Source organism: Schistocerca nitens, chromosome 1, assembly GCF_023898315.1.
Source record: "Schistocerca nitens isolate TAMUIC-IGC-003100 chromosome 1, iqSchNite1.1, whole genome shotgun sequence".
In the NCBI taxonomy this organism is placed as follows: Eukaryota; Metazoa; Arthropoda; class Insecta; order Orthoptera; family Acrididae; genus Schistocerca; species Schistocerca nitens.
This window is the reverse complement of record NC_064614.1, coordinates 147,919,245-147,925,436: the sequence shown is the minus strand read 5'-3', so window position 1 is coordinate 147,925,436 and position 6,192 is coordinate 147,919,245.

The window sequence follows — 6,192 nt, the reverse complement described above, 5'->3', positions numbered from 1 at the left end:
GTCCTTTTTCCCTCGTTCTGTTTGGGAGTGGAACAGGGAGACAAAATGATAGTTGTGGTACTAGGTACTCTCCGCCACGCACCGTATGGTGGACTGCGGAGTATGTATGTAGATGTAGATGTAGCACTTGTGCTTGCTTCAACGATTACTGAATCGAGAAAGATCATCGGAAAGTAATGGCCCTGAAATGGAACCTTGAGGGAGCACCACATGTTATTGGTTCCCAGTTGGATGATGCATTATTGTCTAGTGTATTAAGTACATTCACACCGTATGTGTATATAGGAATCCTTTAAAAATCCAAATTGTGACTTGGCTAGTATTTTATTTATGGTCAGATGGTTGAAAAGATTGTCAGAATTTTTTAGTAGGCTGACGAATATCACCCGTATAAAATCAAGACACACCGGGTTATGTTAGCAATATGAGTATATACATGTCGAAAAAAGTGGAAAAAATGGCCTTAAATTGCTAAAATTACGAAAATTGACGGAAAATATATCTAAATTGAGGGAAAATATGAAAAAGTGCGACAAAATTGAGAGCGAGTAAGAGAGGACTTACATGTGTGCTTGGTGCAGAAAAAGTCTTCAAAATGGGAAGACTGTGTGACAGCAAGAGGAATACGAGAAAAAGTCGACCTGGAAGCACGGAAACACTAATGGCTCATGGACAGCGATAAGACGGCTGGAATAGACTATTTAACGTGTATGACCACTAGATGGAGAGTAATAAATGTATGTATGTTGGATCGGATAACAAGCAACCATTCCATAGATTTTTATAAAGTTCCCGGACGTGAGACTACGATAAACTTTACACCACAAACTTTACGTTCTCCGTAGCTAAATAGCATAGTATTACCCGATTTGGGACTAGAGGGTACAATTACAGAATGGATGGCGTTTGAACTCGTGCAAGACTGTTTAAGCATTTTAAACTGTAACAAACGGTATTTACAAAGTCCTCCTAACTCTAACAAAAAGTATTTACAATGTTGTTCTCTGTACTCTCTACCAATCACAAGCACGCGTTGTCAGCTACCAAATACCTCACAGAACAGTTGCTGCATGGCTCTTAACAACATTCTGCTGTATATCTATTGAGGTAATAGGGATGCATACAAGTTGACTGCTCTCTTTTATGCTATCCTGGAAAAGAGAACCATCTGCCTCTAAATTGACATGGATCTGCATTAATGGATGACAGAAAGAAGGAGGACTAATTGGTTGACAGGGTTGTAAAGAAGTAGACTGACGCGGCATTAGAGGGAGAGGGAGATATTGTGGCAGGTCATTTACCGCGCATTTAACCTTCTTTCCCGTTGTTTTCTCGGGTTGTGTTACACATAGGATTCCCAAAGCATGTGTGATGAATCATGTCCACCAAACCAACGGAATACCTTTTTCGGTATCCTCCTCCAGACGAACGATGATGCAGGCGAAGTACACCATAATCCCGCAACATAAGAAACTAATTTTTTGCGTAGAAGGTTGTAGTTTTATCATCTTAAAGTTTATCACCGTAGTGAGTGGGATAGAAAACTTGCAGGATGTATGTATGTTAGATGATAGAAACATACACTACGTGATCAAAAATATCGGGACATCACCAAAAACATTTTTTTTTTTTACATTAGATGCATTGTGCTGCCACCTACTGCCACGTACTCCATACCAGCGACCTCAGTAGTCATTAGACATCGTGAGTGAGCAGAATTGGGCGCTCTGCGGAACTCACGGACTTTACACGTGGTCAGGTGATGGGTTATCACTTGCGTCATACGTCTGTACGCGAGATTTCCACACTCCTAAACATCCCTAGGTCCACTGTTTCCGATGTGATAGTGAAGTGGAAACGTGAATTGATACGTACACCACAAAAGCTTACTGGCCGATCTCGTCAGTTGACTGACAGAGACCACCGACAGATGAAGAGGGTCTTAACGTGTAATAGGCAGACATCTATCCAGAACATCACACAGGAATTTCAAACTGCATCAGGATCCACTGCAAGTACTGTGACAATTAGGTGGGAGGTGAGAAAACTTGGATATCATGGTCGAGCGGCTGCTCATAATCCACGCATCACGCCGATAAAGGCCAAACGACACCTCGATTGGTGTAAGGAGCGTAAACATTGGACAATTGAACAGTGGAAAAACGTTGTGTGGAGTGACGAATCACGGTACAAAATGTGGTGATCCGATGGCAGTGTGTGGGTATGGCGAATGCATGGTGAACGTCATCTGCCAGCGTGTGTAGTATCAACAGTAAAATTCGGAGGCGGCGGTGTTATGGTGTGGTCGTGTTTTCCATTTTGGGGGCTTGCATCGTTGCTGTTTTGCGTGGCACTATCACAGCAGAGGCCTACATTGATGTTCTATGCAGCTTCTTGCTTCCCACTGTTGAAGAGCAATTCGGGGATGGAGATTGCATCTTTCAACACGATCGAGCACCTGTTCATAATGCACGGCCTGTGGCAGAATGGTTAGACGACAGCAACATCCCGCAAAGGACTGGCCTGCACAGAATCTTGACCTGAATCCTATGGAACACCTTTGATATGTTTTGGAACGCCGACTTCGTGCCAGGTCTCACCGACCGACGTCGATACCTCTCCTCAGTGCAGCACTCCGTGAATAATGGGCTGCCAATCCCCGGAAAACCTTCCAGCATCTGACTGAAGATATGCCTGCGAGAGTGGAAGCTGTCATGAAGACTAAGGGTGAGGCAACACTATATTGAAGTCTAGCATTACCGATGGAGGGCGCTACGAACTTGTAAGTTATTTTCAGCCAGGTATCCGGATACTTTTGATCACATAGTGTATTTCCTGCACTGGAGTATGCAGTGTGTACTACACAGGCGAAAGTAATGGTTTTCACAATACACTATTAATATAACAGTTACTGTTTTTTTTATTAAAGTCTACACTCAAAAGGATGAAATTGTAATTGTGATTTGGAAATGTTGTCATTGTTTGTATTTACACTGACGTGACAATAGTCATGGTGTAAGTAGGCTGTTTATGTTTTCTTATTGGCAACGTTACGTAGCGCGCTGTGTGAGAATCACTGGCTGTGCTGTGTGCAGTCTGTGGCTGGTTTGCATTGTTGTCTGCCATTGTAGTGTTGGGCAGCGGCAGCTGGATGTGAACAGCGCGTAGCGTTGCGCAGTTGGAGGTGAGCCGCCAGCAGTGGTGGATGTGGGGAGAGAGATGGCGGAGTTGTGAAATTTTTAAAACTGTATGTCATGAACTGCTATGCATATTATGAGTTTTCAACATTATTAAGGTAAATACATTGTTTGTTCTCTATTAAAATCTTTCATTTGCTAACTATGCCTATCAGTAGTTAGTCCCTTCCGTAGTTTGAATCTTTTATTTAGCTGGCAGTAGTGGCGCTCGCTGTATTGCAGTAGTTCCAGTAACCAAGATTTTTGCGAGGTAAGTGATTTGTGAAACGTATAGTTTAATGTTAGTCAGGGCCATTCTTTTGTAGTGAATTTTGAAAGTCAGATTGCGTTGCGCTAAAAATATTGTGTGTCAGGTTAAGCACAGTCACGTAAAATTGTTCAAAGGTGACGTTTCATATGTCGACCCTTAGCCGAGGATACCTCACTGGAATCTTCTGACTTTTTCCTTGTAGTTTGTGTAATTAGCGTAGATTTTGTTTATTGCTAGCGCGTAATTGTAGAGAGAATCTCCTTTGTAGTTGCAGTCTTTCATTGTTGTACAGTAAAACAGTTGTGACATGCATGTAGATTTGCACCAAGTATTTAAGTAGACATTATTTCCATTTCTATGTTAATGTGTTATCTTATTTTGCTCTTCAAATTGTGCTTTTCTGTGTTATCGTGTGAAATATTATGACAATAATGGCGTGTGAAAAACGTAACACTAGGCTCCAAAGTAAACTGAGAAATAATAGTGACGACGAGCGTAGCTTATCAGCACCACTGTGTAATGAATTAACAGACATTCAAAGTAGTAATTTGGTAAAAGTGCATAGAGAAATGGAGCGGGCGCCAAAGAATGGTGTAGACAGTGAAACAGGTAGTGAACAGGGAAGCATTATCAATCGATCGGTCGGCAACAGCTCGCCTCAGGAATCGGGAATGACAGAACACAATATTGCAAATACTGTAGACTCAGGTTTTGGGTTCTCACCGTTTTCTCAAATGAGTCAAGACACATTTTCCGCTTGTCAAAATGTGAATGTTGCCGGTGCAAATTCACTGCCGAAAAGCACTGAGGAACATGTTTCAGACACCAATGCATTGTTATTACAATTAATACAACAAATGGGACAAACACAGCAAAAGCTTCAAAAGTTAGACACGATGGAACAAAATCAGAGACAAACACAGCAACAGCTTCAAACGTTAGACACCACACTTGAACAAACACGTGAAGATTTAACTACTGAGTTACATAACATCGAATCGAAATGTCAAAAAGTCTGTAATGACGTAAAACCACAAATTTGTGAGCATTTCCAACCTATTTTTTCGCGTCATGAAAATGCATTACAGAATCACGAAGCAGCCATAAAAGAACTGCAAACTATTGTTCATGAAAATCACGACACCTTGCAAGCTAAAATTGACTCAGTTGCATCTACCGATTCGGTTACGCAACTCGCAAAAACTCAGGAAAACTTAAAAGACACAGTAGATACGATTTCAACACAAATGGACACTCTGAAACTTGGTTCAGAAAAACACACTGAGGAAATGTGTTCACTATCGGAGAAAGCAGCCGAACATTCGGATCAGTTCACTAACTTATCTACGAAGGTAGACGATAATCTGAATGACACAAGACCTGTAGCCGTCACGGACACTGAAGAGTATGAACAAATTAGAAAATTCAAACAAAATCAAAATCAAATCAATACACAGTACAAAAGAGAAATCCGGGAAGTACAAGATCAGCCGACACAGGTAATACAAGAATTACGTATTTCAGAGGACACACGAGCCCCAATATGGGAAGAGGGACATAGAAATACGGAACAGCCACAAAATAACAACACAGGGCATTTCGGAAGTTATGAAAGAAATTGGCAATGTGCACCGAATTTTGAGATTGAACCGCCGACACGACGTAACAATGACCGACATGCGACTCGCCGACATGATGATTTTGACTATAAGCTGTTCATTACTACACGTAAATTCAAAACGTTTAAGAATTCTGGCAACGACATTCATCCACAAGCGTGGCTCCATCAATTCTCTCATTGTTTTCCTCCCAACTGGTCATTAGAGCATAGATTAGAATTTATGTGTGGCTATTTAGAGAATGAACCAGCTGTAAGAATGCGATCGGTCATTCACGATTGTCACAGTGAAGGAGAATTTTACCATGCCTTCCTCTCAGCCTATTGGTCTCAAGCCACACAAGACCGAGTAAAACATAGCATCATAATGATGAAACATTTCGAACAATCTGAATTTTCCAGTCTTGTCGAATATTTTGAAGACATGTTGCATAAGAATCAGTATCTTTCAAACCCATACAGCCCCTCAGAACTCATCCGCATTTGCTTAATCAAACTGCCTGAACATTTACGACATATTATTTTAGCAGGACGTTGCAAAGACGACATTGAAGCTTTTCAGGGACTCTTACAAGAACTGTAAATTGACACTGACAATCGCGGAAATCGCGGAACGCGAAAACAGGAACACAACAATTACAGGTCACATCCGTCACAATTCCGCGACGAAATAAATAAAAACTGGACACGACAAGGCTATTCTCACAACACAAATCGTGAACAAAACAGACACCACCCATATGACAACCACTGGCATAGTAACAATAGTTACAGAGAAAGATCGCATTTCCGTAGTAATGAATATGACAGAGATTACCTTAGAAACAGACAATATGGGAACCAAAACAATTATTATCAAGGGAGACAGAATAACTTCAGACGCAACAGTTCAGCGCGCAGTTACGATTCAGGTAGAAATTCTCCACCACATGACCGACAAGAAAGAAATTATGAAATCTACCGACATGACGACAGACGAGATAATCATAACGACAGACCTGAATTTCATCAGAACTGGCGGGATTCAAACAGAGCAGGGCACTTTCGACAACGAGAATTTGTAGAAGCTAGGTCTCCTAATCCCAATAACGACGCGCGCCAATAAAGGAACAGACAATGACTCGCAC